Below are 27936 nucleotides of genomic sequence, written 5' to 3' on the forward strand. Positions count from 1 at the left end.
TATAAGTTAAATTTTATACCATGTTTTGCTATGTTTGTAATTGCAGTTTTGAAAATTTTAACATCAAGTGTCATTTACAGTGGAAATTTCCAAACCGTAGAAACATATTTTTTAAGTTTTAATTGGGTTCCTAAAATAATTTGAATGTCTAACTTCATGTACAAATACTACTTGATGAAAGGAACCTCCCAGCCAAGTTTCACAGAAATTGGAGTTATTTTTAGAATTGGCAATTCAAGCGATTTGTGTTTCGGAGGCTTCAGTTAACAACACAGGTGATCATAAAAGTAAAATATTTAGCTAACTACTACAAGTTGACATAAAAAATAGGTAAAAATATCACAATTACCAATTTTCATGCTTTGCTTCTAAGTATTGAATTTCAGTTGTGACAAAAATTAAATTATCACAGCAAGTCATTTTTTTTTGTTTCGGAGGCTTCATGTTAACAATTGTTAAACATTGCAGAAGTAGTTTTTTGAAAACAACAGTGTTGGGATCATCTAAGCTGTTATTTTCTTGTGTGTATTGAATCAATGATTCTATGCGGCAGATATTGTAGATTTATCACACATTAATTTTTTCACCCATTTGTTAAGTATGGTGTTTTTTGCATGTGAAGCCTCCGAAACAGGCTTTTTAAGGTATCAGTATATTTTTCAAACATTAACCATAATGTCAATTTTTTTTAAATTTATGACATTCTGCACATATCAAGTAATAATTACAATGCAGATATCATTATGAAACACACCAATTTAGATATGCATAGATGATAATTAAGTTTACTGTTGTTTCGGAGGCTTCATTTGTTTCGGAGGCTTCAATTGTTAACGGAAAGTTTGTGACTCAGTACACCGGTCGATCTTACCGTTTCCGATGTTGATTAAGATACTTCTTGCATCGATCCCGAGATGCGGAAAAAACCAATAGTCATTTTGTCCCACATAAATGAATAAATAACAAAAAACCCGATCCCCGAGTGGACTCACCCATTCGGTGACGCCACACACGATAATCATCCCTTATCCTCCTTGGTTTCTAGATGAGATAGACGTGTGGATTTTTCTTTACCAACGCTAAGTATCATTACGAACCAAAGGACGAGATATACAGTTTGTTTGTTACACTGAGGTAAAAACCAACCAGTATAGTCGCTAGGGAGATAGTTTTGACGACATTTTTCGGCTAGAAAAGTGACAAAAACGATCCAAAAACTTAGCTTGTATGTGTGTTTCCGTTCATATACGGGACACACGTTTTCAAAATGGCCGCCCTTAGGACGCCATTTTATTTTTGTTCTCACGTAAAACAACTATAGCAGACTAGTAAGTTACAATAGATGTTTGTACAGTACTGTGTATACATGTATGGTGAGTGATTATCGCTATGTTTATGGTGTGCTCTATCGTTATATCTTTCAATGCACGCGTCTGATGACGAGTTACTGCTAAGAGTTCGGTGGGTTTCCGAAGGGACCAGCCTGACAAATCTTCCCCAAAAGGTTTTCAGTTTTTCATCCCTTTATATATATATTTTTTATATCATACCACTACATCAGCGTCAGCCACTGTGCGTGTGGGTCTGTTTACTGGGCTTGAGCTTGTGTTCGGGGGGGTAGTGCTGTACGCTCCCCGATTACTACAATGTCTAGGCCTTGTCAATCATGCCCTTCCCTTGTGGCAGAGTGGGACCCGCATCCACTCTGCTACACCCACAGGGATTGCTCTAAATCAAATAAGTGTGCTTCCTTTTGCATAGGCTTATCGGACATCCACTTCGAGGATTTAGAAAGTAGCGCTCGTTTAGGTCTTCGACACAGACAGAAGACGAAGACTAAGAAACAGAAGCCTACAGGTAAGATTGATATGGTAGGTACTAGCGAGGAGGGCAAGGGCCACGCTAAGGTAACCTCTGGGGCTCCGGTCCCGGGCAAGCAGGCGGACCCTCCGGGGACTGCTAGCGAGCCGAAGGCCTAGCAGCCAGCGAAAGCACTGACTTAACGTCTAAGCTAGTAGCAGGCAGCAGGGCGGTACTTGCCCTAACAGGCGAGTACCAGTCTACCAGTGAGATCTCTAGCGAGCTTCTTGCAGGTGGACACCCGTCTATTGCTGGCTTAACAGCGGGTCTAGCACCAGCGAAGTAGCCGGCGACGGACAGTATGCCAAGGGTACCCGGGCTTGCCTGGGTTGAATCCTAGCATACAGCGTGCAGCGGACTTGCCTCGGCCGGTCTGTAGCACGCAGCGTGCCAGTGGAACCCGGGCTTGCCTGGGTTGATCCCGGCACGCAGCACACCTTCGTTCCCGCAAGGGTCGAATGGCGTGCATGGGTTTAGCAGAGAGGCGATACCGGGGCTAACGCTTCAGGTGTAGTCTTAGCAGAACCAACTGGGGTTGTCACACGGCAGCGTTCCATGGTGGGACCGCCGAGTGATTCCCTGGGCCTTGGAATGGCTGCCGGCTGTCCTCCGGGACTGGCTAGCGGCTATACGGGGTTGGGCTCGCAGTCTCTCACGGGACAGCGACCCAAGTGCAAACAGTGGCAGCTACCGAGACGAGCTACGGCTTGACTTCAGTGGTAGCCACTATGCACGCAGCCCATAGCTGCCGTGAGTGGTCCGCCACACACAGCGACCTTGGGCGAGGCTCAAGAGGTTAGGGTAGGTAGTTTGAACAGCCTGGCTGATCAACAACCCACTTATGTCCTCGAGAGCCAGCAGAGCGTGGGTGATCCATTACAGTCAATGGGTCAATTACCTCTTATGATCGATCACTATCTATTCAGCGGAGCATGGCTCCATTGATTGATACTGCCTATTCAGGTAGCGAGGTGACTGATCGAGGGTATACACGCTCAGCTACCCGTGATACTAGGCAAGCTCCTTTTAGCCAAGGGACAGCCAGTATAGCGGGTACCCATACACACGGCTTGATCCTCTAGCGGGAACGCTGTGAGGCATGGGTACAGTGGTGCGCGGCCGGAGCCCTACGGGCACCTACGCTACAACCACGCAGGTACCGCAGTACTCGTCCTGGTTACCACAGTCTCTGTGGCAACAGGGGGGAGGCGGTACTGGTACTACCGTTCCATGGGGTTTCCTGGTGGCGGATCCTTTCAGGGTCAGCTACCAACAGGGTATGCCCCGTGGTATCCGCCGCAGGGTGGTTTCTTCCACGGTCTACCACCGTGGCAAGTGCCGCCTAGCGTTGGGCAAGCAGTACCACCAGTTGTTACCCAACCCGGCGGCGAGTGGCTAACCCTGATACAGCTCAGGGTAGGCCGCACACTGCTATGGCTAGGGCGACAGCAGCGAGAGCGTCGCGGATCCCGGGTGCTATAGCTAGCATCTCGGGGTCTAGCGGGAGTACTCCCTCTTCTGCTGGTGTTCAGTTGGCTAGCCACACGGTGGCGACACCTCCCTGTCCACCTTCAGATGCCCGTCGTCAGATCTCTTCCTCATCAGAGAGTGAGTCAGAGTCTGAAGGCGAGGGAAAGGAGTCGGAAGATGAAACCAGTAGCGACTCACAGTCTGATGAGACTGTGCAGCTAGCTTCAGGTATCCTTCCCCCGCTTCCCCGTGAGGAACTCGCTAGCAATGGTCTGCCTGCGGACACCGCTGAGGTGATGAGCCGGGTGGCCCAAGGTTTGGGCCTGGCTTTCTCTCAGGAGGAGTCCGTTCAGGAGGACCAGGGCATCTTTTCAGTAGGATGCCCAGCTAGCGCGTCCACACAAGGGTCGCCCGCACTTGCATTCCCGGCGGACCTCAAGGGTAGGTTTCGCAGGGCTGTCAGGCTCGCTGGAGCTTCGACGCGCGCGTGCTTGCACGCTTCCACTGCGTGTTTCGCAGGAGGACTACTGAAACCTACCTCAGGGTCCCTGACATGGATCCAGAGCGTTGCCAGCGCCTGCCGCTAGCGGCCAAGGCGCACGGGTCGTTCTCCCCAGTGGGAGGAGGAGCTAAAGCTCATCGATAAGCGAGCACGCCGCTTATCAGAGTCTCTAGCGTCGCTACCACGCTTGCCGAGCACCTCGGTAGGAAGGTAGCGAACGACCACGGGCAACGCCGGAACTCTTCCATGAGGTTAATCTGTTAGCGGTGCTAACAGCTAACCTCAACGAGAGTTCTATGGGCCTAGCCCATAGGCTGTCATCTCGCCGCCGGGAGCATGCCTGTCTGTCCCTCCAGTCATCTTACGGCTCCAACTTTGCTGATGCAATGAAGAAGTCAGACTCGGTGGGACAGGGGCTACTCTTTGGACAGGCCTTTTGCGCACCGGTTGTGGACCGGGCAAAGAAGGCCACCAATGAGAGCACTCTGAAGAAGTCGGAGGCTGCCCTGACCAAGGGAAGGGCAGTAAGGCGAAGAAGAAGCACAAGAAGAAGAAGTCTTCTAAGCGTTCTTCAGCGCCAGCTCCGGCTTCAGCAGGACGCCGCACCACAGACTACACCGAGCCGAGGCTACTCCAGCACCTCCCAAGAAAACTGGGAAGCGCAAGAGTAGTGCTGGACCAGATGGCAAGCCCCCTAAGAAGAGCCGTTCTTCTAAGGGTGGCAAACCAGATCGGTCCTGAGGGCACGGCGGTCGACAGTCCATGCCGGCAGGTTTGGACTTCCACAGGGGATTCCCCTGTGGGCGGCCCGCTGTGCATTACGCCCAGAGATGGCATGCCATCTCACCGGGCGCCTGGGTATTGTCAGTGGTCAGTGGGGGTTACAGGCTGGAATTTACCAGCCACCCCTCGGCGCCTGCACGATTCAGAGGTCCACGGTAGTGCCGCCAGACGGCCCCCAGCGTCGGGCACTACTGTCAGAGGTCACTCAGCTTCTCACGAAGCAAGCGATTGTCCCGGTCTACCCCCTTTCACCAAGGGGTTTTGGAGCACGCTTTTTCTGGCTCCAAAGAAGACCGGCGATTGAGGCCCATTCTGAACCTCAAGCCGTTGAACGAGTTCATCAGGCCCAAGAGGTTCAGAATGGAGACTCGCCGGTGCTAGCCTGCCCCATCAAGGGTATGTGGGCGGCATCGCTAGATCTCTCGGACGCATATCTGCATGTTCGATCGCACCTCAAGATCAGAGGTTTCTACGCTTCAAGGTACAGGGTCAAACTTACCAGTTTCGATGCCTGCCATTCGCTTGTCCACCTCCCCAGAGTGTTTACACTCCTGGTCAGGGCGGTGGCAGCGCATCTGAAGCGCAGGGGAGTCAACATGTGTTGCTACCTGGACGATTGGTTCATTTACGGACGCACCCCGCTGGAGACACAGTGTCTCGTGGAGTTAGTAGTCCGTACGGTGCGGGACCTGGGATTTCTGATCAACGTCAAGAAATCCAATTTGGTCCTGACGCAGACACCACTATTCTTAGGGGCCCAGATCAACCTCAAGGAGGGGATCGCGGTGCCCTCACCCGAGAGGGTGACGAACATGGCGAGGTGTGCCCGACTCTTGGCCGAGTCAGAGGGGGCACCCGCTGTGGCATGGATGAAGGTTTTGGGCCTTATGGCCAGTATGGTAGACCTCGGACCGTACTGCCGCTTTCACATGAGGCCTATACAACTACACCTTCTAGCCTTTTACAGGCCCAGTCGTCACCCAATATCCCTCGCGGTTCCGATGTCGGAGATCGCGCGAGAGGAACTCTGGTGGTGGACCCATCAGCCCAATTTGACTCAAGGTGTCAGGTTTCCTGCACCAGCGGTGCGGCCACGTAGTGACGACCGACGCGTCAAAGCTGGGCTGGGGGCCACATCCACGGGACTCAGTCTCGGCCTATGGTCGGCCACGGAGACGGAGTTCCATATCAACCTTCTCGAACTTTGGGCAGTGGAGAGAACTCTCCAGCATTTCGAGAAGGTGATCGGGATCTCATATCGTTGTCCAAACAGACAACACAACCGTGGCGGCCTACCTCAACAGACAAGGGGGCCCCAGGTCACCACGGTTATGCCTGCACGCACCACGCCTGATAGGGTGGTGCAAGGCCAGGCAGATTACGTTGAGAGCGATGCACATAGCGGAGTCACCAACATCCTCGCGGACGATCTGTCACGAGGAAAGGTGTCGGGACCTACAGAATGGTCCCTTGCTCCGCAGGTCGCCCAGACGATCTTCGAGGTGATGTACCACCCCTCGATAGATTTGTTCGCATCTCATCGAAATCATCAGCTGCCGGTGTATTGCTCAAGGGTCGCAGACCCACAGGCATTCGCCGTGGACGCTCTGTCCGTCGAGTGGGGAGGAATGACTGCTTACGCTTTCCCCCCGATCTCACTGCTCGCAAGGGTGGTGACCAAGATCGGGAGGAGGATTGCAACGTCATTCTGATAGCACCGTTCTGGCGAAACACCTGTGGTTTCGACCGATGGTGGATCTACTAGCGGCTCAGCCGCCAGTACTCCCCGAAAGTTATTAAATCTACTCCGGATGCCGGAGGAGAGGTACCAAGTCTACCACTAGAGCACCTGCAGTTAGCTGCATGGCCCTTATCAGGGAACGTCGCGGCGGAGGGAGGCTTTTCATCAGAAGCTGCTTCTCTCATCGCCGGGGTAGACGAGAGTCTACCCTCCGCACGTATAGTCAGCGTTTGGCTCCCTACTACGCATGGTGCGATGAGAGAAATACATCTCCCACTAGAGCCCCTGTGCCTCTAGTGGCAGATTTTCTGACAGAAAAGTTCAGGTCAGGACTTCAGCAGGCAACGATAGCCAACTATAAGTCAGCCATTCTCTCGATTCATCGGGATTTGAAGACGGGTCGACTATCAATTCAGATGGGTCCCTAAGTCTTCTTCTCGACGGTATGTTCAACGAGCGCCGGCCGGAAAGGAAGGTGGTCCCTCCATGGGACCTCAACACAGTCTTGGAGTATATTAAGGGTCCCCCTTTGAGCCCCTGTCAAAAGCGACCCTTAAATACGTCACTCTTAAGGCGGCCTTTCTTCTGGCGTTGGCTTCGGGACGGCGCTGCTCAGAGTTGCACGCAGTCTCAAGTCAGCCTCCGATTTACTAACAACGGAGCGACGCTGTTTCTTCGCCCGGATTTCCTTGCAAAAATGAGCGAAGTACATTCCGACACTCGCCCTCTTCCTCCCCAGTATTGGGCAGGGTTCATCAATAGCCGAAGACAGGTTGTGGTGCCCGGTGAGGGCGCTACAGCACTACCTTGGCCGAACACAAACCTTAAGAGGGGCTCACGGTTTACTACAAAAACGTAAACCAACGACCAGGCGATAAGTTCTCCAGGGCTATTCTGCGGAGATAATATGGTGGTTGGGTATCAGGTGTTTTGCGGACAATCAGAATTCCAACATGGTAAGAACCAGTGTTTCTATTCTTAACCACTGAACTTTCAGTCCAGGGGTTTTTGTCTGTTCACGTAGTCTTTCTGTTTCCGCCGTGAGGGGGGGAAATAGTTTGACCTCGCGATTACCATGCTACCCACTCTCCCGATCCTTATCAGATGCTGGCCAATCTTGTACCTCCATCCGTCGGTTACTTGCTAGATCGATCTTTCAGATGTTGATGCAAGAAGTATCTTAATCAACATCGAAGCGGTAAGATCGACCGTGTACTGAGTCTAGTCCCAAACAAAATGTTTGGTAGACTCATAACCGTGCGATCTTACCTTTCCGATGTTGATTATCCGACCCGCCGCCCCTACAAGTTTGGCCGAGTAGGGGCTGCCCAAGTCGGATAAGGGATGATTATCGTGTGTGACGTCACCGAATGGGTGAGTCCACTCGGGGATCGGGGTTTTTGTTATTTATTCATTTATGTGGGACAAAATGACTATTGGTTTTTCCGCATCTCGGGATCGATGCAAGAAGTATCTTAATCAACATCGGAAAGGTAAGATCGCACCGGTTATGAGTCTACCAAACATTTTTGTTTGGGACTAATTGGGTCCCATTTTCAAACGGTGATATATATCTCCATGATTTAAAAACATGTGACTTGAGGATCTACTTTGCTACATTTTGATAAATAGATTGGATGAGCTCTTTTATTTATATTTGCACAAGCTTGCTGAACAGTTTGTTTCGGAGGCTTCAAAAAGTTAACGGAAAAACGGCTATTTGAAGTCAAGATTTTATAAAAATTTTAAAAGCTTGCAAATCGGCTAATTTTGTTACCCATTTCAAGTTAAGATAACAACTGTTATAAATCAAGAAGAAGTGAAGAAATAACCAAGAATTATGAACCAAAGCTACACCAACAAAGTTTGTTAACAATTGTTAACGGAAAATGAAGCCTCCGAAACGACAAATATCGAAGAAAAAAAAAAAAAAATACAGGGCCGTTCACAATTAAATCTAATGTGGCAGTGTTTACTGAACATATGACTGTACTTTCAGGATAAGAAAAATTATCCATGAACTAACTGAAGAAAACACAGGGTTTTACAAAAATGTTACTGTTTTTTATAGTTTTTCAAAATGGCAATATTAAGTACATTTAAGCCTGCTAAAACTGAACGCAGTAACTCCCAAAGCTGATTATGCTACCCAAGGTACATGTAGCTGCTAACTAGATGACTTATGTGGCCAAAAATTATGGAATTCTGTGGCTTTATTAGAACACTACGGATTAAAATGTTAAAAATCCAAAGTTACACCCTTTACCGTGAAAATGACCATATGGTAATGCAGTCTGTGAGGTATGAAGGAGCCTGATCATTAAGTGACTTGAAAATGTACAAAAGTGTCTTGAAGGCGATTCTATCTTTAACTGGGAGCCAATGAAGACTAGCGAGAAGAGGAGTTGTAGAATGGCGGCGAGCAACTTGGAAGATTATGCGAGCAGCCCTGTTCTGCAATCTCTGAAGGCGGGTGATGTTGCTAGAGTTGCATCCAATTAAGAGTGAGTTGGCATAGTCTAATCTGGACAGAACAAGGGCTCGCATGGCATGGCTGGTTGTGTCCCTGTTGATGAATCTTCTTATACGAGATATGTTCCAAAGAGAGAAATTTATAGAGCGACATAATGATGTGATATGAGATGACATGTTCATGGTAGAGTCAAAAATAACACCCAGGTTTTTTACTGTGTTAGAGGAACGAATGATGTCAGATCCAATGTGGATTTCAGTGTCCTGTAATCTGTTCATATTATGTTGAGAGGCGGCAATAAAGAATTCAGTTTTGGATTGATTTAATTTCAACTTATTGCTGTTCATCCAGCGATGTATTTAAATCAACACAAGCAGTTAGCTTAAATAAAGCGCAAGCACTATCACCAGGTATTGTGGGATTAAAACAAACATACAATTGGATGTCATCGGCATAAATATGAAACTGGATGCCAAATTTACGAATGATGTTAGCAACAGGTTGGGAGTACATTGTGAATATCTTAGGGCCGATTATAGAGCCCTGAGGCACTCCAAATTTGAGATAGTGCCTTTCAGACATATTACCACCAACACATACTTGAAAATTACGATCAGTCATATAAGATTGAAACCACCCGAGTGCTGTGCCTTTGATACCAAAGTCACATTCAAGTCTGTTAAACAAAATTGTGTGGTCAATGGTATCAAAGGCAGCAGAAAGATCGAGCATGACTAAGAAAACAGCTTGGTTCTCGTCAATGGCAGTCATGATGTCGTTTTTGACAACAAGCAAAGCAGTCTCAGTGCTATGCCTGCATTTGTAAGCTGACTGCAAACGTTCGTCCAGACCGTTACTCTCAATGTGCTCATTGATCTGAGATATGGCTGCTTTCTCAATCACTTTACCAATATAGTTGACATTTGAGACAGGCCTATAATTGGTAAGGTCGTTCCAATCTAAAGAAGATTTCTTTAGTATAGGTATTCATACATATAAAGCATATAAATAAGTTTATTAGAGAACAAGCATCACTTCCAAGTCTTTTTGTGGTACTCTAGGGGTTTATCCTCAGAATCTCACATTTGAAAAAAAAGGGGGCCTCATCGTTTCCTCGAGCACTGTTGGAGAAGACCGAAAACTACTGACAATGCTAATTTTACATTGAAAAAAAAAAACCAAAAAAAACACCTCCCTCCCTCATCAATTTATGAAAATCCTCTGGGACGAGAACCAAAACATTAATTTTATACGGCCTAATGTTGGATGGAATAGTATTCCAATCCCTTATTGTCTTTGGAACAAAAGAGTACAGTTTATGGCTGTCAATTCTTGCCTGATGCTCTATAAAAGCCCCTTGTGATGTCGGATCTGTGAGTGAGCCTCCGGGTCGGCTGCTTGTGGAAGATACAGAGTCTTGATATTTTTCTCCTGGTTGACAGCATGTCCAACTCTGATTTATGTATGAGTTCTGTTACGCTTTCTTTCCAGTCATAATTATTGTGTATAAAGCGTGCTGATCTACATGTACGTTGAATTTTCCCTACCTTCTGTGTGAGTTCCTTTGTATATAGGGATCCCATATTGCGGAGCAATATTCCAGTGTTGGTCTTATAAGTGCAGTATATGCAGCCTTTTGTGTATCTTTTGTGCATGCCCCCAGGTTTCTACGCACAAAACCAAGTGTTCTACTAGCGGAGGTTGGTATTTTGTCTATGTGTGAGTTCCATTTCAGCCTTCAGGTCTTGCTGAATATTTACTCCCAGGTAATTGTGTTGGGTGGTTTCTTGTAGAATAGTTGAACCCAGTTTGTATTTTGCTGATTATTTGAGCTGATTATTGGAGCTCTAGATGCTGGTATTCTTAAAACATAACATTTGTCAGGATTGGAAGCTCATTTGCCAGCTACTTTCCCATGCTGATAACGTCTCCAGATCTTTTTGGAGTGCATGAGCATCTTGCGACGACTTGATATTTTTTATAAAGAACACAATCGTCAGCAAAGAGACGTACAGTTGAGTGCAGATTATCCGGCAAGTCATTGATGTAGATGAGGAACAAGAGTGGGCCTAGGACCGTTCCTTGCGGGACCCCAGACTCCAATCTTGCCCAGCCGGAGTAATCACCTCCCACGACGACACGTTGGTTACGATTTAAAAAAAATGCAGACAGCCAGGTTCTCCTAGATTCATTTAAAGTATCAACTGCTGTTGGATTCCCTGATTTAATTGTTTCATCCTCCTTCTACTTGTTCCCCAAAAGGTCCATCAAATTCAAAGTTCTTTTTGATTTTGATGCCATCTTGAGTACCGGTACTTAAAAACAATCAAAACGTTTGACCTATCCTATATTGACTGCATGCAAATTACATAATACTGTATAATCGGGGGCTTCCCTGTTCACTGTCAATGCTGTACATTTGTACTATTGAACGCTACCGGTACGCTAAAGTCGCTAATGTACCGGTACATGTTTTGCATTAGCTGGCACTTAAAAATCTTCAACTGATCCAGTTGGGCCACATTGGCGCCAGGGATTGAAGGTTTATTCGCATGAGAAAAAATCTAGTCGCCATTCGCCAATGCACCTAAAATGGTCGCACTGTACAGCACATTTTGCACTGTACTTTTATATCAATGTTGATATAGTTATCATGCAGTGATAGTTAGATTTCATCAAATAAAATTGCTTTTGTGTAAAATGGATCGCCGTGGTGACTAATGATGCATTACCGTATTCATTCCAATAAGCGCCCCAGGGAGCTTAACAAAGTCATTTTGCGAGTGCGCTTATTTTTTACCAGGTTTACCTAATTTTTTCGTAAGGGGCGTTTATTAGAGACAAATTGACGTAGGTTTATTGTAAGGGTCCTGAGACGTATTGCAAGTTGACACAGGACTTGTAGTCCTCCAGCTATTTCACTGTATCGACGTCTACATGTATCTGTCACTTCAACATTAATTAATGGTAGGCCCTACCCTTTAGCAAATTGAAAATACCCTGGATGGGCGCTTAATTTTGTACAGTAAGTGATTGCAAGTCATTGTCAGTGATGGCCACAGAAAAATTTGAAAACAGACATTTGGCCATAAATACTTTTTGACCTACAGGCAAGGAATGGTTGACCCCTCAATCACCTTTAAACAAAATAATTTCCATGTGAAATATCCTACTTGAAAATTTTGATCATACAGGGAGTCCCTGAAAGAACTGTATCGTCGGAAACTTGAATTTTGACAATTAACCGCTCCATTTTTGAAATAAAAGAATTTTACGAAAAGTTCTACCTCATTTTCAGCCCGTTCCACATAGTCAAATATCTATCAATGACAATAGATGCCTCATGCGCTGATGATGACCAGTCGTAAAGATGGTACATGGTTCAAAAGATATCCACAAATAATCTTATTTCCAACAGTTTGAGTGTGTATGTTTGTCAACATGATCAACGGAGAGAGCATTGTACTAGAGTAGCTCGCCCCCTCAACTTTTCCATTTTTATGTAGTTGCAATCATGGACATAGAGGGCTCACTGTTATCATTTCATGTTTGACTGCAGGGGTGACAGACATGAGCATGAGATGGTGAAAGTGTTTTCATTCGATTTGACACAATTGATAGGGGTGCAGGACTACAACTACTGCACTGGAAATTTTATTTCAGCACAGACAACAGTTATTGAGTTATTGTCAAAAATGAGGGAAAACCAATATTTGACCAATAAATCAATAACTACTTGTCTTGAGTTGCTGAATTTTCAGTGCAGTAGTTGTAGTCCTTGCCCCTATAATATACATATCTATGATATCTTACTTGTCACCAATGCGCTATAATTTTTCAGAAAAATGCAAAAATAGGCCCAAAATTGGCCAGGGGTGTAGTACCCCCTTGAAGATGGGTCATTGTGTAATTAGGTGACAAACTTGACTACCGGTACCACCCTTTAGTGAAATTATTGTAAAAATAATTGCGTCTTCTGGTGACAGCTGACTCAAAATATTATATTCACATGCCGAACCCCATTATGGTCTTATCCCCTTGGGCTTCTAAAGAGCCAAAGCCACTGTCAGGGTGACAAGGTTGGTAAAAATTCTTATGATTATAAGAAAGATTTTTTTAAAGGGCTTCCCATTTGCATTGTGACAGCACATAGGACTGTCAAACAACTTAGTTTAGGGGATGCCCAAGGGAGCAGGGCATAATATAGCTGGTATCGCATTGCAAAATGCTCCACATTATAAGAAAATTGCTACACAATTACATGGTATTTTGCATGTAAAAGTCACAATGGCTATACAAATTTGGAAATTTGTTAGTTTTTGCTACACAAATTGCTAAATAAACAAACGGGCCTATCACCCTGAACTCGGATAGGCCTAGGCCATAGCCAGTACTGTACTTCCTCAGGAAGAATATTAAACTTGCTGTATTTCCCCTCTCTAACCATGTAGTATGGTACTACGGTATTTGTGTACTGTCTGTTGTATAATATAGCTGGTTCTTGCACTCTGCATAAACACTTGTTGATGGCAACACAGCGTTGGATGCAAGACATTTTTATGCGTAGCATTTTATCAGCTTGCACTACTTGATTTTTGTTACATTTGCACTCTTCACTATAAGACTATGGCATAAAATTGCTACATATTTCCAAAATTGTGTAGCAAAGTGATCAAAATTGAGTAGCATTTTCCTCCGCAATACCGGGTGTGGCCATTGTTTGCAGCGTTGGCCAATAGCATTAGCCACACCTGGTATCGCAGAGCAAAATGCTCAGAACTGTGATCACATTGATCCTATGATTCCAAAATATTTACTGCTCATGCAGAGATGCCACTAAGGACCACTCAAAAAGTATGAAAAACCTGAAATACCACATAAATTTAGAACAAAAAGGCCCAAAATGGGTTGAAAATATATAAAAGTGTGGAAATTTTGACTTTCAAAAAGTAGGAATTCAAAAGTAGGAAAAGTGGCATCTCGATCTGCATGAGGGATCTGGTGGAATCATAGGATCAATGTGATCACAGAACTTTCTGAGCAACAAGCATGAACCAGTTTGCTGATATTAAAAAAACACAAAAAACAGAAATTTAATTCTTTCAAACTGCTTACCTGTGTACAGCCTTGGGAACAAGAGCATACATGTATAGTTCACAATCATTTTGATCAGTGTAATTTTCATTTACTTCTTCCCCATCAACCATTGATTCAGCGATACCATAATGACTGAAAATGCTACACGCGCTAATTGTTCCCACCATGCAGAACTACACTAATTATTATATTGGTTACCATGACAACAACATGTGTTTATGTCTATAGATCACATCAGTATAAGTATTGATTAGATTAATATTGAATTTTGTTTCCAAATATGGGTTTTTGTGACATGGCCTCAGCAATTGAGTTGGTTTGTTCCCCATATGATGGTGCAAACAGTTTACAAACATTAAGAACTGCAGTTTTAAACCACACTTTCCTTCCAAAAACTAGAAGTTCAAAACATTTTCGGGTAATTTTGTACCCGGGTACCCGCCGCAATTTTCGGGCGGGTAACCGGGTACCTGAAATGCAAAAAAAAAAAAAAATCCTTTTGATATAAAATAATAATAATTTTATTAAATAAAATGATTAAAAATAAAAAAATTTTTCATGGTTGACCTAAAAAAAAAAAAAAAATAAAAAATTCAAAAAAAATATGAAAATTGAAAATTTGTATTCATGTCAAAGTCTATTAATGATTTCAAAATGATTGAATTTGAAAAAAAAAAAAAAAAAAAAAAAAATTCAAGATATTTTGTTATTTTTATATGAAAATTGATAATTTGTATTCATGTCATAGTCTATTAATGATTTCAAAATGTATTGAATTTGAATGCATTTTGAAATCATTAATAGACTATGACATGAATACAAATTATCAATTTTCATATAAAAATAACAAAATATCTTGAATTTTTTTTTTTTTTTTTTTTTAGGTCAACCATGAATGATCGTAGCATTTAGGTCTAGGTCCAGGGACACTACAAAACCGAAAAAAAAAACTTAAAAAAAAAAAAAAAAATTTTTTTTTTTTTTTTTTTTTTTGAATTTCAGGTACCCGGGAGGTATTTCCTACCTGGTAATGTAATCTCAGGCGGGTACCCGTTTACCCGACCGAAAATGCCAGCCTTACTATGCATATATTTGGATGTTTTAAATTTAAAATGGGAAGTAATAAATTCATATCTATCAAGTTCATTTCATGAAATACACCAGTGACACACTAAATTAACATATTCATTACAACAAAGACTCAATTAATATAGCTGACCGGATTCTCATAAAAGATCTTTATAGTGTAAAGATACAATTTTCAAATGTGTGAACTTTTTATTATTTATTTCAAACAATTATAAGAATTCACACTTGTTACATTTGTGAATGCTTGGATGTTTTTGACGAAAATTGAAATTGCAAAATTTTATGCTGGAAAGAATTAGTAGTTTGTCATCTAAAGTCTCCCAACCACAAACTGTGACAAACATTACCATTTCAAATGTCTGTTGCTTTAATAATGCTAGTGGTATTGCCAACTTCCCCCAAGAAGAGCCTTTCTCTTTATAATACCAAAAAACATCAGGTATTATAGAAAGATTAAATGTCATATGTGTCACTTTTTTATCCATTAATTTTTTTTCAGTATCAGCACATGTATTAAATTATGTATCATTTTGTTTAAATTATTCATACTGAAGATAAAAAGCATGGTGAAATTGATCTCAAACTATAGCCTGACACATGGTGTGTAATTACCAATAGCTTGTTGGGCTATTCCAGTTGAAATCCATACACCCTGTATGAAAGACATTGAACTTAATCTCCCACACAGGAAGTGTGAATTTGAAATGGGGTTTACCTGAATGCGTGCACTACAGTGAATAAAAAAAAAGAAGAAAAAAAAGCGCAGTGATTTATAGTGCGCTACGCACAGGCACAACGCCTAGACGTTGATCCACAAGCCTCAGCACACTTTACAATATACACCCTCTGTGTGGGAGATTAACGTCATGTCTTCCATAAGGGGTGTATGGATTTCTACTGGAATAGCCCAGTTGTCGTCTCGGTTGACTTGGTAATCATTGCTGTATGCTTGGTTACCATAGCATTGTCAGTATCAAGTTTGACATGTAATTGCTTACCAGCGCAGATCAATTTCAAGTGTATTTCGTTTTTTACATCGCCTGTAAATTTTTGTCGGAAATGTTGATATTTGGGAAGACTAGAGCTGTGTTTGCTTTGAAAGATTGATTACAGACAATTTGCTTCGCACAACTATGTGTTTGTTGATTTTGTTTGATATATTTCAGATATCTTCTACACAGCTAATATTTTTAGCACCGGGTGGCATTTGATGAAAATCTTGCATATTTAGCAATTTGTTATCAAAAATTATCAAATTCTTGACTAATTCAACAAAATTGTTCAATTTTGGACTCATGAGTGGTGGGCTCCAATGCTAAAATTGCAGTTGAGTGGTGGGCTCCAAAACTGAGTGGTGGGCTCTGCTGCCCACCACTGCCCACTGTAGCTACAACATTGCTTTGTACATAAGTGGGTACTAGGGGTAGCAGATATCAAACATGCTCGTCTGTCAGGACACAGTTCTTGAACCACAATATCTTAGAATGACCTTTGGGTACAAAAACTCATACTCCACAACTTGAGGTCAAAGCTTGAGATATCCATGTTAAGTGGGGGTTACTGAACTGTGCTTTGAGGAATGAGAGTGATAAGACCACTTTTGGCTCACAGTGTTAGAAGAGCTGGGACTCTGTATAGCCCTGACAATAAATGCAATGGGGAAATCTACCCATATTGGATTGTCTGTTTGGGGACCAAAATAGTGCACCTTCAGCATTTATTGAATACTGGCACAGGGGCTCAAACTCAAAGGATCTAGGTGTGTAAATCTTAAGGTATGATGTGTGTTACAAAAGTTTACCCATTACATTAAAATGTAGCATTTAGCCCGGGCATTATGCATGCGTTATCGCTACATTAAATTACACAAAGATTGTAAACAAATGCACACTTTAAATAAACTTGAAACAAAGAAATGCAAATTGCTACATTGTACTTTAGGGATTTACAATGGCGACAGAAACAAAATTAAAAGTGCCACAAAAATTACTATTGAACTCATTGTAATTGTAATTTCATCTAGCCTAGGGAACTGATACTGGCATTTGAGCCAAAAGTATAAACACACCGCAGTATAAATGACGTTGTTATTTTCGCGTACCTTAATTTTAGTGATTTCGAGGATTTTGGAAATTGTGCGAGTTGTCTATTTTCACGGATTATACTAGTATTAGGTATTGTAATCTAACTTTTAATTTTTATAAAAAATATTTTTGTATGTTGTTATTTTTGCGCCTACGTCCACTCATAAAAGATGTGAAAATTTAAGCCTCATGAAAATTAAGAGCATATACAGTAGTTTCATCAGCAAGAAAGACTGGCATGTGGATGATTTGGTGGCAGCTCACTTTAATTACATACGTGCCATCGATTTGAGAAGGAGATTCCTCGCTAATAAGAGTAATATGTGGTATTGATTAAAGGTGGGAGAAAGTGATGTGGAAATATGGTGAAGGAAGGATATATGGAAATAGTGTTTTGGAATGATACATGAAGAGGAATTTGATACAGTTTGGTGGAAAATTCAAAAATTGCATCGTTGGATTGGAATACTTTGGATATACCGTACTCTGGAATACAAAGGATTTGGCTTTTTTTACATAATTGCTGGTATTGACTCTTCTCTCAGGTGAAATTTTTCTGCTGGAAGATGTTGGAATCGATGCATGATGTTCTGGCAGATTAGAGTGTAGTGGAATTTGGATTATATTTCCTATGTGTGTTATCTTCATAATGGATTTCATTTCATTTCTTTAATGGAAGATAATCTGTATTTTTAGAGAGTGTGTGATGGAATTTGGATCAAATTGCTCTTCGATATGACACATATTGACTGATCGTTTAGGTTTATGTGATTGATTGATTGAGATTAAGTATTGATCGATCGATCTTCAGTTGCAATGATCAGTTTCATAAAAGTTGCTAGTAGTAATATCGCATGTAGAGACGTTCGCTTCCGGGTCACGAGGTCAAAGGTCAACGGGTGTCAAAGGTCAACCGGAAATACCGCCATTTTGAAAAGGTCAACCGGAAGGGCCGCCATTTTGAAAAGGTCAACCGGAAATGCCGCCATTTTGAAAGGTCAACCGAAAATACCGCCATTTTGAAAATTAAAAAAAATAAAAAAAAAAAAATCAAAAAAAAAATCCAAAAAAAAAAAAATTAAAAAAAAAAATTTCAAAAAAAAAAATTTCAAAAATTTTTCGAAAAAAACATTTCAAAAAAAAATTTCAAAATAAAAATTTCAAAAAAAAAAATTTTTGAAAAAAAAAATATGAAACCAATTTTCAAAAATGATCCTCAGGGGGTGTTTTTTCTAGAAACACCGAATTTTTTTAAAATAAGACTTTTTTCCCTAATTTAAAACGTCGTATCGACCATTTTACGCAATGTATCAAGCGCCAAATTTGGTATACCGTTAAGATGGGTCGATTTGCAAACTACCTCATGGGGTCGAGAGGTCAAAAGGTCGATGCGCTTAAAATATAATTTTGTGTAGGGAAATATCATATTTTTCGTTTTATACCCCGTATCGAAGTAAAACTTAGAGGTGTGACCATGCAAAGCACAATGACCTTTACGGCAACCACCGAGATCTACACTCTGCCCCTACACGATCTTTGACCCCTACATGACCTCTCCTCAAATGCGCCAATTGCATCAAAAACGCGTCAATTTCGTGAAATGAGTAAATGAGCAGTGAAATGAGCAGTACAATGAGCAAATGAGCAGTGAAATGAGCAAATGAGCGGGAAATGAGCAAATGAGCAATAAAATGAGCAAATGAGCGGTGAAATGAATCAATGAGCAGTGAAACGAGTAAATGAGCGGTGAAATGAGCAAATGAGCGTGTAAATGAGCGGTGAAATGAGTCAATGAGGAGTGAAATGCGTCGATGAGCATGTCATTGAGTAAACTAGCGTGTAAATGAGTAAATGATCAGGGAAATGAGCCAACGAGCTGTGAAATAAGCGGGGTAATACTATATATAGAACCGGTTAGAACCGGTTCTCCTCTCCCCTCCCATCACCACCAAATATACAACAAAATGCACAAATGATGGAAAATGCGTCGATTGCGTAACAAAATGCGTCAAAGCGTAACGAATCGCGTCAAAAATGCGTCAATGCGTCGTAATTTGCGTCAAAGCGTAACGAATCGCGTCAAAAATGCGTCATTGCGTCGTGAAATGCGTCAAAGCGTAACGAATTGCGTCCAAAATGCATCATTGCGTCATAATTTGCGTCAAAGCGAAACTAATTGCGTCGATTACGCGACGAAATGCGTCAAAGCGTTATAGATTGCGTCAAAATGCGTAAATTGCGTCAGTAAACAGCGCCGATCGCGCAAGAAATGCGAACGCAAAAGGGAGGTTAAAGGTTTAAAATTTGAGTAATAACGAGTAAAAGAGCCAATTGTATTTTGTTTCTCTACTTTATTATCGTGAGTATTAGCGGGTTAATCATCGCCGCCTTCATCCGTGGCAGACTCCTCAACGTTATCATCTTCATCGTACTGGAACAGCCCGTCAAATTTAGACCGATGTTTGGCCATCGTTCTCTTCACGGCTTTGTCCACGCCGACCCTTTCTCCATTTTCTCCTCGAGATCGTCCGTGATCTCCGTGATAAACGTCTTCGTCTTTGAGACGCTGCGTGGCTTCAGAGAAACGCACTGTACTTGTCGAAAAAAGTCGCGTTTGACGGCCCATACTGTTTTCAGGTAGGCCTTTTCCCTAGCCATCTCCGGGTCCATCCGTCTTTGATGTACTTTTCGTATTTTTCCCTCCTCATATCTTCCGTAGCTTCTTTAGCTCCCTCGTACCATTCCCGATAAGCCTCGTTGTCCTCCAGTTCATCGTTGTCTTCGTCCGCCACTTCGCGCTCTTCGACCTCCGAGTCTTTATCGTCGGAATCCATCTCCTCCTCTTCTTCTTCCTCACTTTCCTTGGAGTGTACGTGTCGCTCGTGTCTCTCGAGATCGTACTTGCGCGAGAACGTCCTGCCGCACACGGAGCAAGGGTAAGATTTGAAGGTATTCATGTTGACTCGTTGAAGGTTCGGATCGAAATGACCGTGAGGTTGAAGCTAACCGGTTTATATAAACTTATTACGCATTTCTCGCGCGATCGACGCTGTTTACGACGCAAGTTACGCATTTTGACGCAATCTATAACGCTTTGACGCATTTCGTCGCGTAATCGACGCAATTAGTTTCGCTTTGACGCAAATTATGACGCAATGATGCATTTTGGACGCAATTCGTTACGCTTTGACGCATTTCACGACGCATTGAAGCATTTTTTACGCGATTCGTTACGCTTTGACGCAAATTACGACGCATTGACGCATTTTTGACGCGATTCGTTACGCTTTGACGCATTTTGTTACGCAATCGACGCATTTTCCATCATTTGTGCATTTTGTTGTATATTTGGTGGTGATGGGGGGAGAGGAGAACCGGTTCTAACCGGTTCTATATATAGTATTACCCCCGCTTATTTCACAGCTCGTTGGCTCATTTCCTGATCATTTACTCATTTACACGCTTAGTTTACTCAATGACATGCTCATCGACGCATTTCACTCCTCATTGACTCATTTCACCGCTCATTTACACGCTCATTTGCTCATTTCACCGCTCATTTACTCGTTTCACTGCTCATTGATTCATTTCACCGCTCATTTGCTCATTTTATTGCTCATTTGCTCATTTCCCGCTCATTTGCTCATTTCACTGCTCATTTGCTCATTGTACTGCTCATTTCACTGCTCATTTACTCATTTCACGAAATTGACGCGTTTGATGCAATTGGCGCATTTGAGGAGAGGTCATGTAGGGGTCAAAGATCGTAGGGGCACTCAGGGTCGACCGTGACTTCCGGGTCAAAGGTCACTTGTGCTTTGCATGGTCACACCTCTAAGTTTTACTTGACACGGGTATAAAACGAAAAAATATGATATTTCCTACACAAAATTATATTTTAAGCGCGATCGACCTTTTGACCTCTCGATTTCGCAGGTAGTTTGCAAATCGATTCTTAACGGGTATACCAAATTTGACGCCGATACATTGCGTGAAATGGTCGATACTGACGCTTTAAATTAGGGAAAAAGTCTTATTTTAAAAAATTCGTGTTTCTAGAAAAACACCCCTGAGGATCATTTTTGAAAATTGGTTTCATATTTTTTTTCAAAAATTTTTTTTTTGAAATTTTTTTTTTGAAATTTTTTTTTTGAAATTTTTTTTTTGAAATTTTTTTTTTGAAATTTTTTTTTGAAATTTTTTTTTTGGAATTTTTTTTGATTTTTTTTTTTGGAATTTTTTAATTTTTTTTTAATTTTCAAAATGGCGGTATTTTCGGTTGACCTTTCAAAATGGCGGCATTTCGGTTGACCTTTTCAAAATGGCGGCCCTTCCGGTTGACCTTTTCAAAATGGCGGTATTTCGGTTGACCTTTGACACCCGCTGACCTTTGACCTCGTGACCCGGAAGCGAACGTCTCTACATGCGATATTACTACTGTTGCTTTTGTGAGCTATAATGAGTGTGGATATATTGAAGAGTTTGTGTTCAGTGTGTTTTGCAAATGTTATGTTACCATCAGCACATGCATGGTTCACAACATACTCAGCTCTGATGCAACCCACGATGAACCAACCAACATACCTTGATTTTTTTTTTTTTTGGGGGGGGAGGAAGGGGCATAGGCTCCCTGACCCCAGTGGCGATGCCCCTGCTTATCTTGTGGTTATTATTTGCAGCAGGTTTGGATTTGCTATTGTAAAAATGAAGGCTGAATTATTGTTATTTGATATTAAATACTCAGATCTATATGCTACTCAGCTCTATTTATTAAACTATCATCATTTTTTGCATTGAATTTAGATCGTTATTTGAACAAGTGCTACGCTATGCTGCATACCGTTTACATCAATTCAAAACACTTGACTTTTCCGAAAATAGATCTACGTGACTCGCACTTGTTTATTAATCATTTACAAATTCCACTGTGACATTAAAATAGGGTGAAAATTATTAGAGATAATGTACTTTCACACAAGCTGCTGTACAGTGTTTTTACATTGTATTGGTATTGAAGGCTAAACAAAGTAGTTGCTGGCCTGTAGACATGGTAGACAGGTCTTATATTTGGGAGGGGTGGATTTTTGAAAAAGTACACTTGGTGGGGGGGGTGATTTTTGAAAAAAAGTGAACATTTAGAGGGGGTTCTCAAATTGGGTGGATTCTGGGAGGATGTTGGTGGATTTTGGAAAAAATTTGGGTTGTCTTGTGGCACTTTTGCTGATTTTAGGTATTGGGACATTTGGGCAGATTGGAGGCAATTTGTTGGTCCTCGGGTCCTGCCCCCTCCCCTACGGGCATATCATACTGGTGACATAAATCTATGGGTCTTTCACTGACAAAAAAAGGAGTATTCTGTGACAGGTTGCATTGAAATAATACACAAACTAGGAGTCTTTTGGTGACAGGTGTCTTTAAGATAGGGTTGTCCTGAAAAAAAAAGTCTTTTGGTGACATAACCCTAAAAGTAGGGTCAGTCAGTGATTAATACTTAAAGCGTGATCTTTCTGTGATGCATAGTGGAATTTGAACCTCTTTTAGTTATAACCTCAATATTTGGGACATATTTAGTACAAAATTTCATTGAAATATTAATCCATTTCTTGATCTTTGTCAATAACAAAGACATGTTTGTGGAAAGATGGAGTCATTGGGTCAAGAAAGAAGTGTGGTCTTTGGGGTATAAACTATTAGAATAGAATTAGATGGGAGCCTTTGACCGACAAATTATAAAGTTATGCTGTCTTCAGGAAGTTGGCTGAAAATAGGTAGATTTATGGTGCCTATTAACCAAAGTATAATTTAAACTGTAATTTTGTGAAAGGAAACAAACTCATTAAATTTCTTCCACAATCACAATGTGATATAGGCTAGGTCTTTGTCAACGTACAGTTTATTTTTGATAATGATCATATCATTTAAAAAAAAATTACCATTTTTATTTGCTCTGTAGGAGGCAAAAAAGGTAAATGAGCACTACCGGCTATATATTTCATATTATACACTGTACACAAACATACTCTGTGAACAAATTTGACATACATTTTGGTACCTTTGTATTCATGTTTTATACAATAATGATAATTCATCAATGAACATGCTGTGCTGAATAATTGTCATATTTATAGACTCAGTACACCGGTCGATCTTACCGTTCCGATGTTGATTAAGATACTTCTTGCATCGATCCCGAGATGCGGAAAAACCAATAGTCATTTTGTCCCACATAAATGAATAAATAACAAAAAACCCGATCCCCGGTGGACTCACCCAAAAGGTGACGCCACACCATCTGATCGCCCTTATCCTCCTTGGTCTCCGACTGACACAGACGTGCCTATCGATTGTTCATAGCACTGTGTATCAATTTCTCGACCAAGGCGAGATATACGGTTGTAGTTTCACACCTTAGGTAAAACCAAACCGGTATTGTTCGGCTGAGGATAGTTTTGACGACATTTTCTGGCGAAAACTGACAAAAAACAATCCAAAACTTAGCTACATATCGTGCCTCCGTTTGTATACGGGACACACGAGCAATTCAAAATGGCCGCTCGTTGGCGCCATTCATTTTGTTTCCCACGTAAAACAACCATTGCAGCCTGTAAGTTACAATAGATGTTTGTACATGCACATTGTATTTCATGTACGGTAGGTTATTGTTGCTATGTTAGGGTGATTACTCTATCGTTATGTCTTCATTACCGTCCGATAAGACGAGTTAATCAGATATTCATACGGTGGGGCTTGGTAGGGACCCGCCTGACATTTTAGTAATAAAGTTAGCCAGTCCTTACTTTTACCACTAACGTTAGCGACCAGCCTCCGTGCTCAGGTTTGCTTACTGGGCTTGAGTCGCGTGTTGGGGGGGGTAGTGCCCCCCTCCCTTTCTCCTCGCTTCGCCTCGGCCCTGTCGGGCTTGCCCTTCCCTGGTGACGGAGTGGGACCCACACCGCTCTGTTTCACCCACAGGAGTGCTCACGATCTTCTAGATGTCTTTCTTTTGGTTAGGACTCTCCGTGTTCCAGCTTGACGATTGGGCTAGGCTCCGTCATCGCCATAAGACGAAGAAGAAATCTACCAAGGGCACTGGTAAGGTCGACACGGTGGATTCTGCTGTGACAGCCCCTATGGGTCATGGCAAGTCTGCTTAAGGGGGCTCCGGTCCCCGGACAAGCAGGCGGTTCCTTCGGGGACTGCTAGCGCGTCCAAAGGCTCAGCAGCCAGCGAAAGCACTGACTATACGTCGGAGCAAAGTAGCAGGCAGCAGAGCGGTAACCACCAGCGAAAACCCTAGCAGGTTTTGTAGCAGGAGGATACCAGTCGACACGGTAGATTCTGCTGTGACAGCCCCTATGGGTCATGGCAGGTCTGCTTAAGGGGCTCCGTCCCCGGACAAGCAGGCGGTTCCTTCGGGACTGCTAAGCGCGTCCAAAGGCTCAGCAGCCAGCGAAAAGCACTGACTATACGTCGGAGCAAAGTAGCAGGCAGCAGAGCGGTAACCACCAGCAAAAACCCTAGCAGGTTTTGTAGCAGGAGGATACCAGTCCTCTAGCAAAAATCCTCACGGGTTTTTAGCAGGAGGACACCCGCCTGTTGCAGGCATATCTCACGGGCTCAAACAGCCACAGTAGTAGCCAGCGACGGGCAGCATGCAAGGGTACCCGGGCTTGCCTGGGTTGAACCCTAGCATGCATGGGTTCAGCAGAGACGATACCGCTGCTAACGCTGTGGGTGTAGTCTTAGCAGAACCAACTGGGGTTGTCACACGGCAGCGTTCCATGGCGGGACCGCCGAGTGATACCCTGGGCCCTAGAATAGCTGCTGGCTGTCCACAGGGACTGGCTGGCGATTATTCAGGGGTTGGGCTCGCAGTCTCTCACGGGACAGCGACCCAGGTGCATTTGGTGGCAGCTACAAAGCGAGCCACGGCTTGACTTCAGTGGTAGTCGCTATGCACCCGCCCATAGCTGCTGTGAGTGGTCCGCCACACACAGCGACCTTGGGCGAAGCTCTAGAGGGTAGAGTAGGTAGCTTGAACAGCTAGCTGATCAACAACCCACTTATGTCCTCGAGAGCCAGCGGAGCGTGGGTGATCCATTATCGTCAATGGGTCAATTACCCTCTCTTGATCGATCACTGTCAAATCAACAGAGCATAGATCCATTGATTGACGCTGCCTATTCAGGTGGCGAGGAGATTGATCGGGGGTATGCACGCGCAGCTACCCGTGGTACTAGGCAAGCTCCCTCTAGCCAAGGGACAGCCAGTATAGCGGGGTACCCATACACACGGCTTGATCCCCTTGCGGGGAACGCAGTGAGGCATGGGTACAGTGGTACACAGCCGGGATCCCTCACGGGCACCTACGCTGGAACCACGATACAGCGGTACACAGCCGGAACCCTCACGGGTACCCATGCTAGTACCGCGCGGTACACGCCAGCACACAGCTTGATCCCCAAACAGGGAACGCAGTGTGGCGAGGGTACAGCGGTCCACAGTTGGGAACCCTCACGGGTACCCACGCTGATACCGCACCGGTACCGCAGCACCGCTTTAGTCGCCACAGTCTGTGTGGCAACAAGGGGGGGGAGGCGGTGCTGGTACTGCAGTACCATGGGGTTACCCTGGTGGCGGATCCTTTCAGGGTCAGCTGCCGGCTGGGTATGCCCCGTGGTACCCGCCGCAGGGTGTTTTCTTCCACGGTCTAGCACCGTGGCAAGTGTCGCCTAGCGATGGCCACGCAGTACCATCAGCTGTTGACCAGGCCAGCCGGCATGGGGCTAACCCAGATCTTGATCAGGGTAGGCCCCGTGCTGCTAGCGCTAGGGCGACGGCTGCGAGAGCATGCGGACCCAGTGGTGCCATGACGGGTACCTCAGGGTCTTGCGGGAGTACTCCCTCTTCTGCTGGCAGGTAGTCGGCGAGCCACACGGTGGTTATGCCTTCTTACCCGCTTTCAGATGCCCGTCCCCAGTTACCGTCATCATCGGAGCATGATACGGATACTGGGGCGAGGGAAAGGAGTCGGAAGTTGAGTCCGTAGTGAGTCTGACGACATCACTACAATCTCCTTCCCCCGCTGCCCCGCGAGGGGAGCAACAGCACTGATCTCCTCCGGACACCCCCTAAGGGGGAGCCCATGGAGGAGGACCAGGGGATCCTTTCAGTAGGATGCTCAGCTGCTGCTTCCTCACAGGGGACGCCTGCACTCTCATTCCCGGCAAACCTCAGGGGTAGATATCGTGGGGCTGTCGAGCTCAGTAGAGCTATGACGCTGCAGAACGCGGGAGGACCACAGGACCTACCTGAGGGGATCCGAGAGGGACCCAGATGTCGCAAGCGTATGACGCTCAGACAACATCTGAGGTCTTCCGCGAGGTGAGCCTATTAGCGGTGCTAACAGCTAGCCTCAACGAGAGCTCCATGGGCCTAGCCCATAGGGTGTCCACTCAGCGCCGGGGGGAGGGGCCTGCCACTCCAATCGCTCAACGCGATGGAAAGGCAGGGTCCTTTTTCTTTGGATGCTTCTGCGCCACGGTGGAGGACCGTGCAAAGAAGCTACCAACGGAGCACTCTGAAGAAGTCGGAAACTGCCCTTACCATGGGTAGGAGCTCCGGCTTCAGTAGGCCGTGCACCACCACCAGTAACCGAGCCCACTACCTTTGCAGCACCCATTTCTGGGAGGCGCAAGGGTAGCACAGGAACAGCTGGCAAGCCCCGAAGAAGAGCAAGCGCTCTTCCAAGGGAAGCTAGGCGGAGCATTCCTGGGGGCTTGGCGGTTTTTCCACAGGGGATCTCGCAGTGGATTCGACCGCTTATGGCTTTCGCCCAGAGGTGGGAAACCATCTCTTTGGGTGCCTGGGTATGGTCAGTGGTGAGTGGGGGTTACAGACTGACAACCCAGTCTCCCCACATTCGTCTGCACATTTCAGAGGTCCACAGTAGTGCCGTCAGACGGCCCCCAGCGTTGGGCACTACTGACAGGGATCACACAGCTTCTTACGAAGCGGGCGATTGTCCCGGTCTACCCCCCGTTCTACGGGTGATCTTGGAGCCATTGGCTCCAAGGAAGACCGGCGACGGGAGCCCCATCCGGCACCGCAGGCTGTTGAACAAGTTCTTCAGGCCCAAGAGGTTCAGGGTGGCGACTCTCGCCGGTGCTAGCCTGCCCCATCAGGGGTATGGGAACAGCATCGCTAGATCTCTCGGACGCCTATCTGCATATGCCAATCGCCTCTCAAGATCGGAGGTATCTGCGCTTCTAGGTACAGGATCAAAATTACCAGTTTTGATACCGCCATCCGCCTGTCCATCTCTCCCAGGGTGTTTACACTCTTGGTCAGAGCGGTGGCAGCGTACCTGAAGCACAGGGGTGTCAACATCAGTTGCTACCTGGACGATTGGCTCATATACGGACGCACTCCACTGTAGACTACGGGTCTCATGGGGTTGATAGTCCGTAGGGTGCAGGACCCTGGATTTATTGATCAGCTCAAAAAAAAAGAAGTCCAGTGTGGTCCCGACGCAGACACCACTATTTGTAGGGGCTCAGATCACCCTCACGGAGGGGTTCGCGGTGCCCTCACCCGAAAGCGGATGATTAACATGGTGCGGTGTGCCCGACTCTTGGCGAGTCTCGGGCAATACCCGCTGTGGCATGGATGAAGGTGGTAGGCCTAATGGCCAGTATGGTAGACCTCGTACCGCACTGCCGTTTCTATGTTAGGCTTGCCCAACTACACCTTCTAGCCTGCTTGCAGGCCCAGTCGTCACCCAATATCCCTCGCGGTTCCGTTGTCGGAGATCGCGCGAGAGGAACTCTGGTGGTGG

This window comes from Amphiura filiformis, chromosome 7 (assembly GCF_039555335.1).
Source record: "Amphiura filiformis chromosome 7, Afil_fr2py, whole genome shotgun sequence".
Classification (NCBI taxonomy): domain Eukaryota; kingdom Metazoa; phylum Echinodermata; class Ophiuroidea; order Amphilepidida; family Amphiuridae; genus Amphiura; species Amphiura filiformis.